Genomic DNA, 13,883 nt, shown 5'->3' on the forward strand with positions numbered 1-13,883 from the left:
GGAATGTTGCAACTTAGGGTGGGTTATGGTTGTCCTTCCCTGAAAAAAACAAGTGTTAATGTTTAAAGAAAGAACAATAATCAAAAAATCACAAACATACACAAGAAAAACACACACACACATACCCAAAAAAAAAAGAAAGAAAAAAAGGGGAAAAATAATTCCAGATGTTAAAGTTATTCTCTTTTGGCCCAGATTGTTTAATTAGTTTTAAATACACTAGAATGAAGAAACTAGTCTGGAAGATAACATTCTTAAATGCTTTACTTACAGTTTTATTGAATAACAATTCTGGACCAAATGGGAAAAATATTAATGACTACTTAAAATAATACAGGAAGGAAGACACAAGAGCAAGGAAAAGAAAAAGAAGAGAGAGAGGCTTGAGTAAATCTAGAAGATAGAAAAGAAAGAATGGCCTTATAGAAAGGGACAATATATAAATGCAGAATATTCTGCTATTTCTTATTGAAAATTTATACCAAGAGAGTAAGAATGACTAATGAACTTGCTTCAAAATAAAAAGCAAGTTGGCATACCATGGAATGAAAATAAGTGTTAACTACATCACTACAGCCTTAAAGGAGAAAAGAAACAAATACTACTAGACAAATAATAGATAAGCTTAATAAAGAGATAAACTACATTTTAAAAAGCGATTCAAAGAACACAAGAGATACTTAAAAGAGTGAGAGAAAAATCTGGGATAGAGAAAGAAAAGAAAGGGGGAAATGTTAAAAGACAAAAACAGAGTTCAAGGAAGTCAAATGGAAGTCAAGAAGGTCTTCAACAAGATGTAGAAACGGAAGGAGCCCAAACCCATAGCGCAAAGCAATGTTTGCGAATGGAAAGCAGCTCCTTTGATCAGTAATAGTTACTCTTAAGTCGTAGCCTCTATTCCTCCAGAGTTCATCTTTAAGCCCTTCCAATCTAGAGTGGAGCTAGTGTATGGATAGAAACAAGAGATTTACAATGAACAGAGCAGTTCAGATGAGTAGTTCATATTGTCTCATCAAATGTTTCAACCGATTATATATTGTGTAAATGGAAATGGAGGTGAAGTACTAGCTGTTTTTACCAAAAAAGCGAACCAAACCAAAACCACAATAAAAAAAACAAAACAAACAAAAAAACCCTCTCCCTTCCTTAGGTGGCTTAAAAAACAAAACATTCATTCATAACATGAATTTAATAAAGAAACTCAAGTCTTGCTTTGTGGCACATAAGTTTAGAATGATACATTTCAAACACTTTTGGAAAGAGAAACTTGGATGATGAAACAAATTCAAATTTTTAAATCTGTGAATTTAGGTTCAAAAATTGCCAACATCAGTATAACCAATGTTTTCTTATTTATATTACATTGGCTATTCGACTCAAATTTGAGGGAAATCACTTTCAAAAATCAGGGATAAAATGAACTTCTTTACCTTAGTGATTTTGAGTATACATTAAAAAATTAAGGAAATTAAATTAAAACATTTTAATAATTATGCATGCAGTAAATGCCCCTTATTTTTGTACCATGAAACTGGTTGTCTTTTTAATATTGACTTAATTTTATAAAATCCCAATATGAAGATTTTGCTTAGCTCACAATGTAATGGGGTTTACTTTAAAGGATAAAGATGAAAAACAACTACTGTTTTTGTTCTCACAATGTTAAGTCGCTTTAGTCATGTCCGACTCTTTGCAACCCTATGGACTAAAGCTTGCCAGGCTCCTCTGTCCATGGGATTCTCCAGGCAAGAATACTAGAGTGGGTTGCCATTTTCATATTGTAAGAACAATATGGACTATAAAGAAGGCAATACAGGTCTGTCTTGAATTCTATGGTTTTTTGTTATTGTTTTCCTTTATCTTACCCAATTTGTCAAGGATTAAAAATGAAAAGTATGGCTTTGGATGATCTATTACTTTATTCTACTGTATTTCGTTATTTTACTAAAATTAACATTTTTGGTATTGACAGTTCCCCTTTTAATTGAAATAAAAACTAAAATAATGTGTAGAAACAGTATAATATATTAAAGTTAATGGAGGAAATAAAAAACACAAGAGACTTACTGAAAATTTAGGCAATTAATTTACTAATCAAGACTGCTTTCAGACATCAAATAACTCATTTAATTCATTTCAACATGTGTTTACATATATAATTTTTGCTGAAGATCACATTGTCCATTAAGAAATCTTAAGCCATGAAACAGAAAACAAAAGGGGGAAGAGCACATAATAAATGGTAAGGAAAAAAAGTGAAAATGCTTTAAACAAAGCTGAGAAAACTTTAACAAACAACCACAATCTTTAGATACAGTTAGAGAAGTGACTTACCTTATGCTTAGGTCATAACAAGAATAGCACAGTGTTTAAAGTCAGCTCTTCATTATGGGAGGTACAATTGAAAGCCATAGGTTATAATAACATGAATTGCTACACAGAAATGGAAGACTTGTTCAGCCCAACATGAAAAGCTAACTCTTATGGGAGAACATTTCAACTTATGTTTAATGCAACATGAAGAACATTTGAGGGTGTAAACATCAAAACACATGAATCTCACAACAATAAGAGAGAGACAGCCCAATCTCTCAGGAACACAGAAGATTTAATCTGTGACACATAAGGGAAGGCACATCACTCTAACATTGAAAGATGCATGCATAATATATAAGCATCTACTGACAGCCCCCACCCCCAGCCCCCACCCACTTGTACACACACAGGCCCTCTAAGATACAGGGAAAGAATGTAGTGCCAAGCTGTTATGAAGAAAGCAGGACACACGGAAGCGCAGCAGTGGTCAAGTGATTTGAGAGGTGTTCTTCCCTTAAACCATCCCATCACCATGCTTATTTTAAAGAAGCCAGGAAAAGACCCCCTTCAATGCTGCAGTAGCTACGAGCCCCCAGCTTGAAGCTAGTGTGTGGAATTTTGATCACCGTTCCCTGCGATGTCAGGGGCTCTCCAGTGGAAGCCAGGTGTGAAATACCAGTTAGTGGGGTACAAATGTGTGAATAACAAACACCCTTTCCCTTCTGCATTTCACAGAAGTGAGGGAGGAGAGAAACAAAATAAAACCCATGTTAAGAATAGGTTCATAACAATATAAAGATGTATAAATATTAAAATGGAGACTACATTTGATTGCAGGTTAATCAACTCAGGTTTCATAAAACTGACTCGCTTTTGCTGCTCACCAGGTTAATTTGCATTCTTTTTCCTTGAAAATACTTGGAATAAATCTACACAATATGGCTCATATTTAAAGATTCTGAGCAGTTGGTCAGGTGGGGTTAAAGCCAAGAATAAAACAAATCATCTTCTTTGATGAACATTAAGAAAGCCCTCTTTATTTTTAGCATGATTTTACTGGCTGGCAGTTACATTTTAAATTAAAAAATTAAGCTTCTGTATTTAATTTGGCTTTATTTACATTTAATTTTGCTGTATATATGCTTATACAATCTGAGAAATTCTATGTCAATGGTTTTAAATTTTAATATTTAAATTTTAAAAAGCAAATAATAAAGATGACTACCTATTTAAAAACTGTAAGACTCCTATGTACTTTTCTCTACCGTCAATAAGACTTTTTTTTTTTTTTTTTTACAATGAGCTGTTCCTGTCAATAATATGGCTGTATTGGCTTATTACAAAAAATTTCACCTTTGGTTTTCTATTATTGATGATAGTAGTTAACTTGACCTGCTTTATTTTTTGTCTGAGACGTGTTTTAATTCATGTGTGGTATACAATTTAGTTAGCAGATTTTTATTTTTTAAAGATCATTTACTTATATTACCATTTTCTCTTCCTCATCCTATTCTTAGCAGTCCAGAATATCTTGACCTTTCCTTTAGCACGTCTTTATTATTTCAGGCTCTAGGCCCTCCCTCCTTTAATCTTACTTTCTTCACTGGAAAAATAAAGGCTGTTATGGGACTCAAAGGAGATAGTATCTGTATCAGTGATTTTAAACTATAAAGGTGGAAACAAGTACCAGTGGTTGTTATGACCAGTGGAGCCACTGACAACTGTGAAATAATTCTGAATTATATACCCTCTTCATTATAACTTCCCCATCAGCTCAACATGGAGGCAAACTCTTATTTTTGATGGAAAGAAAAAAAGACCTCAACGTACAGTTATATGTTTTTCTCAGTAGGAATTGAGGAAAACTTTTTGGAAATGACATAGCCATATAGCTATATGTATACTGGTAGGAATGAAAACCATACAATCTAAGGCATGGAGAAATGTCTGAACTAGCTCATCTAGATTATTTATTGTACTCCTGAGCTTTTAGTCCTTAGACAAGCTACTTCCTATACTATTTGTTCTTTAATATACAGTTTAAATTGTATCTGGGGCAAAAAATATTCCTCAGTTCCTAAACTAGAAAGAATTTCTTTTTTCCTTGAACTCTGTAACAGCCTTATTGAGACAGAATTCAGCTATTATAAAGTTCACTTAAGTACACATTTGATAGCTTTTAATAGATCTATCTGGCTGTATAATCATTACCATAATCTAGTTTTAAGTTTACCTAAATTCTTAAAGCCTTTTAACTAAATTTCTATTGTAAGAGTTATCATAGTTACTTTCATTCCAATTACTGACGTAGGCCCCCAAATATACTGTACATTTTTGGAGGGAAAAGGACCATGACTTTAATTCTCTTTATATTTCTTACTATATCAAATATGGTGCTTTATACAGAGTAAATATTTGTCAACTCTGAATGTTTATTTTGTAGTAATTATATATTTTTTCAATCCCAGCAGATTCAAATTTATTATTTACAGTGTAAGTATGATCATAGCTATTCCTGTAGTATTGTAAAATGTTTATTTATTTGGATCCGCCAATATTAAGAGAGATAACATGAAAAAAATGTGGATTATAGCAAAGAAATAACCTACAGAATGACTGTAAGAATTAGGAAAACAGATTACTATTAATACTGCTTAAGGTTAATCAAATAGTGACATTTGGAGTCCAATAAAGGTTTTAGGTCAGGTTAAGATTTCTTATTTCCTAAGAGAACAGGATGTTTTGTATCTCATAGGTCAGCTCACTAGAAGGATAGAGATATTTGATGCATCACGGTCCTTTTGACATTAATTTCTCTACCTTATTAAACTTATTTAAGAGTAATCTATCTCTGAAAGAACAAACTTCACTGAATATCATTTACTCATAAAAGTAAAATTTAGGAGGAGAGAGAAAAAGGACCTCAGATTACTTGCCTCTTTAGCCTACCATGAATGAAAGGAAAAAAAGGATTGATTTGAACATTAAGCCAACAACTCTACAATCTTAGACTTTTAAAATGTATTTCTTTCTCGTCTCACTTCCTTTTGCAAAAGTGGAGACTTGGTCTACAAAAGCTCTGTTCTGTAGTTCTATTCATTCATCATTTTATCTGGATAAGTTAGGGTATAAGTATTTGGCTCATCTGAGCCTCATGACTATTTATTTGTGTTTGTGATATCACAATAAATATGCAACTGAACTCAGAGTTTTGGTTTATTTAATGTCCTCTGGAGTCCAGTGGTATGGTTTCTGATACTTAGACATGACATTCAATTTTAAAAATCATGAAATTTTAATTTCCTTATCCACAAAATGAGGAAAATTAAGTAGGATCATGTATGTAAAAGTAAAAACTACTGTAAAATGAAAAAGAGCAATACAAATCTAAGTCATTATTATTATCCTTATGTATATTTTAAGTCACCTATATTTTATACAGGTGGAATCTGAGACATAATGAGAATAAAGAATTTGCTTTAGATCATGCCATAAATCAGTGACAAATCATTAGACTAGCATTGCCAATTTTTAGACGAAAGTGTCAAAAAAGACTGAGGTAAAGTGTGAGGTTACCTCTGCAAGGATTAATCTAATATCGTGTTATATAATTTTAGTCAAGTTATCTCATTTCTATGGGACTTAGTTTCTTCACCTATAAAATGAAGATGTTTCCAGGGGTTTCAACTGAGGTTGAGGCCCTTTGGGAGAACCTGTGAATAAAAGTGAGTATTCCATTCACTAGAATGGAGGAAAAATTACAATTATTCACCAACCTAATTAAATTTTATTACTTTAGTTCATTATTAGGTGACAAACTATAGTAATATTAATATAATCTATTATTATAATCATCAAATTATTATGCATATTTAAAAATACTGTTCATGTCACCAAGATTTCAAATTACAGTAGTGTCTAATGACTTGAACTAGATTTTGTCATTTAATGCATTTCTAAAGGCAGTATTATTATTACATAATTTTTATTAGATATTTTGTTCATGATTTCAATTTAATTTTTTTGGTAATCCCATGTATTTTATTTCATGTATGTTTAAAGTATTTTTCTGAAACAAAGTCTATAGGGTTTGCCAGATTCCCAAAAGGGTCTATGGAAGCAAAAAGGTTAAAAAAAACCCTTGAACTACAACAGATAACATCTAAGCTTCCTTTTATCTCTAGGATTTTGTAACTGTAAGAAACCTTAACCACCTCCATCTGCTGCCTTTTATCAAATTACATATAAAGGAAGTCTTTGTTTTTTTAAGAAAATTAAATATTGGTCACTGAATTAAGCAATTGCCCCTTTAAAAGACCATCTCAGAAACAAAAAAGAAACATGGCTATTAAGAAGTTACAAAAACCTCAGACTTAAAAAAAAATTTCTGCTTTGCTATATTCCCGTTGGTTTAGATAATTAAATGGAATAATCATTTAACATTCATCACATTTCAAATTCTCTAACTAAAAGTGAACTCATACACACACACACACACAAAGTGTGAATGTGTTTCATTAATTATCTTTTTAATTCAGCCATGTGCTGATCACAGGCAGAGAGCAACAAGGCTGTTATCTAACATGTATCTTTGCAGGCACGTGGACAATATTTACAAGCACCATAATTTTACAAATCTTTTCCAGAGGACCAGTCTTAAATGTTTCCCCACTGTCATTTAAATCACTACTGTCTCATTAAATTCCACTTAGCTTTCCAAAGTCTGAGGTAAACGCGAAGAATTTATCTTCTTTCAGTATTAACCTCTTCTAAAAGAAGTTGAACTGTGGCAGGTTACGCAGCTGGTGAAGTGAATAACCACCATTTAAAATGAGAAGCCTTTATGCTGCTTTATAGGTAACATGGCAAGTTCCTTATTCTCAAAGAATAATATAATAGGAAGAACATGTAGAAGAATAGAACTGATCACACCATGACTCAACAGGAAATTAATCTGAACATCAATGGTGAATATTCTTAAAGTATTTCCCATTTTAAAGCTTTAATTCTAAATTGAGTCATTCTCAATGACCTCTAGAAAATTTGGAAATCCCAGGTTGGTCTTCTCTTGGTACCAAAAATATTTGTGAGTTTATGTTTGTTCTGAGGATTTTAATGTTGATCATGATAATTATGAGGAAAATATACTACCTAATTATAAACACACACATGCATACACACACACATATATAATAAAACAAACCTAAATATTTTTTGACTAGTAGGGATTTTGAATTATTCAAAATATTATTCATCTCAATCTTCAGATGAATAAATGATTATTTTACAGAATAATTTATCTTCATTCTAGAGATGAAAAAGCCAGGATTGTTATTGGCCTTAGATCATACAGTACAGTAGTAATGGAACTTAACCCTCTTGACTTCTAAATCTATTTCTCTAAACACTAGTAGAAAACCTTATGTTTCTAACTTACCAACAGCAATCACTGTATTCCTAATCACACCTGAATTTTCATTGACTTTCTGCTCTTGACTATTCCTGGTAGCAAGGAAAACAATTTAGAATAGGCATGTGAATGTAGGAGTGAAGAAAAACTGATGTAAAGGCAGTTTGGGGAGTAGCACTCTGGAACCAAACTGGATTTGAATCTTTTGGCTCTATCATTATTAGCTGTTAAAACTGGACAGGTCATAATCTCTTTGTTTTCTTATGTATAAAATGAGAATGATAGCAATAAATATCCCATAGGGTTGTTGTGAAGAAAATGAGATAATATGAAATAAGGCGTTTGCTTAGAAGAATAACTGGCCCAGAGTGAAGAGTGTATAAGTATTAGCTATTACTATGTTTGTTGTTATTATTATCATTCTTTTGTTTGGATGGTATTCTAGATCTATAATAAAGAAAGCTGTCTAATTTCTTTTGTGATTTTGACAGCTCTCATAAATAAGATCAAGTAACATTAGTTTAGGTTAAGTATTTGAATAGAAATTTTAAAAGAACTAATAAATCTCATGAAATAAGGCCATTGTACAAGATAGGTCCAGTCAATAATATAAAAACCTGAATTATTGAGCACTTGTAATTATTACCATTTTCTAATACTTGACAGAAAACCATATTAGTTTTCATTGACCATGAATTTTGAAATGTTGAGTTTTTAACTAGATTCTCCTTGATCTTCTTAGAGTAGTACTAGAAATGCTGACCCAAAATGTGGCTCTTTGGCATAAAAATTATTTTGAGAAAGAGTAGACAGAAAAGAAGCTCTAACACAGAGTAGAAGTTACCCTTTTGCAAGGGAAATTTACATTTATAAAACAAATTTCCATTTATACTACAGTCTCAGTCTTCTGGACCTGAAGAGAAGGATGACTCTAAATCACAAGGTAATCTTGTCAATGTTAATCTTTGTAACAAACCTTATACCTGTTCACTGAACTTTTCCCGGTAATCTATCTGTAACTGGCCTTCCTGTTCCCATCTTCCATTTGTCTTTAGTTGAGGATGATATTTAAACTGGTAGTTTAAGCTATCTTAGGGATTTACTTATTTTTTCCTGGGTAGCTCCCAAGTAAACACGAGGTACACATGTTAACAAACTTTTGTTTTCCTCTTGTTAATTAGATACATGAAAAATTATTTGCCTCCTCTAACATTCTTAAATGTCATGTCATATCACTTATTCATTAAAACAAAACAAATTACTATTTTTATTGAGTATAATATACCATGTAAGAGTATGGCTGCACTGTTTTCCTTTCTAAATCAAAGGCTGCTATATTGTAGTTGTTAAAAAAAAATTCAACTGAGAAAATTTGAGAATCTACTTGGCTTTATTCAACATTACATGAATTGAGTAGCATCCCAACCAGTAATTAGTAAGGAGCTCTGAGAAGCTGAACAAATAGAAGGTTTTTGGAGGCAGAAAGGTGGTAAGACAAGACAAGACAAAAATATTTTATGTTAGGCTACCTTCCTTGGTATATTCAACCCTGAATTTTCATCGGAAGGACTGATGCTGAAGTTGAAGCTCCAATCCTTTAGCCACTCATTAGAAAAGACCCTGATGCTGGGAAAGACTGCAGGTAGGAGGTGAAGGGGACGACAGGGGACGAGAGAGGACAGGATGGTGGGATGGAATCACCGACATGGCGGACGAGTTTGAGTGAGCTCTGGGAGATGATGAGGACAGGGAAGCCTGGCGTGCTGCACTCCATGGGGTTGCAAAGAGTTGGACACGACTGAATGACTGAACAACAACAACCACCTTACTTGGGGGTGGTGGAAAAGGGTGGGGGAAGGCAGCTATCTACCACCTGATTGCCTCACCAGTGCCGCTAGCCAGGAAATCCCAGACTGACTAGTTAAAGGTTACATTCCTGGGAGAGGCTGAAACTGCATGGCCAGGTATTAATCCTTGATTTGCTGATGTAGGGCTTAGCACAAGTAACTCCATTTTGGGCCTGTTGTTTCTTTTTAAACACAGCATCAGTTTAAAAAGCTGTGACTTTTATTTCTCTAAATGCTTAATTATTAATAGTATTCATAAGGTATATGGAAGATATATAAAAGTAAGTAAACATTTCTAAAACATATTAATAAGCAGTAATGATTTAGAAAATGTTTAGGAATTTCCCCTGAGGCCTAGAAATAAGAGCTAAGTATTCTGAAGCCTTATATTGCAGCCACATGTACTGCATATTGGGCTTCCCTGGTGGCTCAGATGGTAAAGATTTTGCCTGCAATGCAGAAGACTCTGGTTGGATCTCTGGGTCAGGAAGATCCCCTGGAGAAGGGAAGGGCTACCAACTCTAGTATCAAGTCTCTCATTACCTAACCAAGTAAACAGTTAACAGATATAGCTTGATACTATTGTTAGACTCTTGTTTGCAGTATACCAGTTCTTTCCATTTTCAAGTTTTGGATGTCATGATGATGATGATGATGATGATGATAAAAGTCACTCAGTTGTGTCCAACTCTGTGCAACCCCATAGACGGCAGCCCACCAGGCCCCACCGTCCCTGGGATTCTCCAGACAAGAACACTGGAGTGGATTGCCATTTCCTCCTCCAATGCATGAAAGTGAAAAGTGAACGTGAAGTCGCTCAGTCGTGTCCAACTCTTAGCGACCCCATGGACTGCAGCCTACCAGGCTCCTCCGTCCATGGGATTTTCCAGGCAAGAGTACTGGAGTGGGTTGCCATTGCTTTGCGACTGCATGGACTGTATATTCCATGGAATTCTCCAGGCCAGAATACTGGAGTGGGTGACCTTTCCCTTCTCCAGGGGATCTTCCCAACCCAGGGATCGAATCCAGGTCTCCTGCATTGCAGGCAGATTCTTTACCAGCTGAGCCACAAGGGAAGCCCAAGAATACTGGAGTGGGTAGCCTATCCCTTCTCCAGCGGATATTCCTGACCCAGGAATCGAACCGGGTCTCTCGCATTGCAGGCAGATTCTTTACCAAATGAGCTATGAGGGAAGCTTGGATGTCTAGGCTTAAGGAAAGGAAAGGCAGAAAATTCATTGCCATTAAAATTGAACTTTTAGCTTACAGAGAAGACATAACTATTAAAAGTTGTATTTTTAAAAAGATAAACTCATGACTCTCATACAATTATAAAATGAACATGTGTTAAAGATTTTATCTAGTGTTAATTAATGAAAGAACCAAGAAGATGGTCTAATTTGTTCAAAAGAGAAAAAATACACATATATGGAATATCAGTAATATCAAAATGAATTTACACATTAATTGAGCAAAAATTAATTGCATCTCCCACTGGACTTAATATGTATTTCTATGGATTAAAATACTACAATTCAATACACAATAGCTCAGATGATAAAAGGAGATGATGACCCAGAAGGATCTAGATAAGACAGCCAATAATCTTTTTCATTCATTTCAAAGTCTTTCACAATTTTACCTGATAAATTTTTGACATGGGTAGGGTATACCTATTAATTGAATTTATGTCCATAAATTGAGTTCTAGTTTTGTGGGGTTTTTTTTTTTTGAGTTTTTCTCCTAGTGTATAACCTTGGTTTCTAAGATTATATGAAATATCTACTGTAGTTACTTTTAAGTGGACTTCAGCGTTTGTGTTATCATAATATTAAAATAAGTTTACCTACTGAAAAAATGGCATAAATTCTTATGAAATTTTCATTCTTTTAAAAATGTGACTTCCAAATCTTAATACACATACATATGTGTAGTTTTATTTTTCATCCAAGTCCAGTGAAAACTCAGTTTGAATATAAACCTTATCTTGTCAATATTCAGGTCATGAAAAATTCTTAAGGAAAAGAGAACAACCTTAATATTTATTAAATCGAGCTGGTCAGTGTATGGATATTTGTCAGATATATTCTTTACTATGTATTTGATATATTTAATTAAAACATGAGAACTGGTGTGAAATGGTACCTCACAGTGGTTTTGATTTGCATTTCTCTGATAATGAGTGATGCTGAGCATCTTTTCATGTGTTCGTTAGCCATCTGTATGTCTTCTTTGGAGAAATGTCTATTTAGTTCTTTGGCCCATTTTTTGATTGGGTCATTTATTTTTCTGGAGTTGAGCTGTAGGAGTTGCTTGTATATTCTTGAGATTAGTTGTTTGTCAGTTGCTTCATTTGCTATTATCTTCTCCCATTCTGAAGGCTGTCTTTTCACCTTGCTAATAGTTTCCTTTGCTGTGCAGAAGCTTTTAAGGTTAATTAGGTCCCATTTGTTTATTTTTGCTTTTATTTCCAATATTCTGGGAGGTGGGTCATAGAGGATCCTGCTGTGATGTATGTCAGAGAGTGTTTTGCCTATGTTCTCCTCTAGGAGTTTTATAGTTTCTGGTCTTACGTTTAGATCTTTAATCCATTTTGAGTTTATTTTTGTGTATGGTGTTAGAAAGTGTTCTAGCTTCATTCTTTTACAAGTGGTTGACCAGAGTTCCCAGCACCACTTGTTAAAGAGATTGTCTTTAATCCATTGTATATTCTTGCCTCCTTTGTCAAAGATAAGGTGTCCATATGTGCGTGGATTTATCTCTGGGCTTTCTATTTTGTTCCATTGATCTATATTTCTGTCTTTGTGCCAGTACCAGACTGTCTTGATAACTGTGGCTTTGTAGTAGAGCCTGAAGTCAGGTAGGTTGATTCCTCCAGTTCCATTCTTCTTTCTCAAGATCGCTTTGGCTATTCGAGGTTTTTTGTTTTTCCATACAAATTGTGAAATTTTTTGTTCTAGCTCTGTGAAGAATGCTGTTGGTAGCTTGATAGGGATTGCATTGAATCTATAGATTGCTTTGGGTAGTACACTCATTTTCACTATATTGATTCTTCCAATCCATGAACATGGTATTTTTCTCCATCTGTTAGTGTCCTCTTTGATTTCTTTCACCAGTGTTTTATAGTTTTCTATATATAGGTCTTTAGTTTCTTTAGGTAGATATATTCCTAAGTATTTTATTCTTTCCGTTGCAATGGTGAATGGAATGGTTTCCTTAATTTCTCTTTCTGTTTTCTCATTATTAGTGTATAGGAATGCAAGGGATTTCTGTGTGTTGATTTTATATCCTGCAACTTTACTATAGTCATTGATTAGTTCTAGTAATTTTCTGGTGGAGTCTTTAGGGTTTTCTATGTAGAGGATCATGTCATCTGCAAACAGTGAGAGCTTTACTTCTTCTTTTCCAATTTGGATTCCTTTTATTTCTTTTTCTGTTCTGATTGCTGTGGCCAAAACTTCCAAAACTATGTTGAATAGTAATGGTGAAAGTGGGCACCCTTGTCTTGTTCCTGACTTTAGAGGAAATGCTTTCAATTTTTCACCATTGAGGATAATGTTTGCTGTGGGTTTGTCATATATAGCTTTTATTATGTTGAGGTATGTTCCTCCTATTCCTGCTTTCTGGAGAGTTTTTATCATAAATGGATGTTGAATTTTGTCAAAGGCTTTCTCTGCATCTATTGAGATAATCATATGGTTTTTGTTTTTCAATTTGTTAATGTGGTGTATTACATTGATTGATTTGCGGATATTGAAGAATCCTTGCATCCCTGGGATAAAGCCCACTTGGTCATGGTGTATGATCTTTTTAATGTGTTGTTGGATTCTGATTGCTAGAATTTTGTTAAGGATTTTTGCATCTATGTTCATCAGTGATATTGGCCTGTAGTTTTCTTTTTTTGTGGGATCTTTGTCAGGTTTTGGTATTAGGGTGATGGTGGCCTCATAGAATGAGTTTGGAAGTTTACCATCCTCCGAAATTTTCTGGAAGAGTTTGAGCAGGATAGGTGTTAGTTCTTCTCTAAATTTTTGGTAGAAAAGAAAAGAGGGAACTGATTTACTGAAGGGCATTGGTGTAATACTGACTATACTCACAAATACTTTGGCTTAGATTTTTTACATTTAGAATTAGGGATCATCTGTATATCCTTTTGCCCTCTTTATTTTAAGAATACAAATGCCAAGGTTTCAATCCAAGTATTTTCCATCTTTTTTTTTCCTTCACTAAATATATAGTGGACTGAGAATGCTGTTAAATTTTAACCACTAATGTTGACAGTTTCACCATTAGCCAATTTACTCCCTCAG

General features: G+C 33.8%; 1 protein-coding gene across 13 annotated transcripts in view; it reads right to left on the reverse strand.

Annotated features, from left to right (window-relative positions):
* The window catches only part of GPHN (gephyrin), a 524,697-nt gene that overhangs the window by 140,860 nt on the left and 369,954 nt on the right, over positions 1-13,883 (reverse strand). The window lies entirely within an intron of this gene.

This window comes from Bubalus bubalis, chromosome 11 (assembly GCF_019923935.1).
Source record: "Bubalus bubalis isolate 160015118507 breed Murrah chromosome 11, NDDB_SH_1, whole genome shotgun sequence".
Classification (NCBI taxonomy): Eukaryota; Metazoa; Chordata; class Mammalia; order Artiodactyla; family Bovidae; genus Bubalus; species Bubalus bubalis.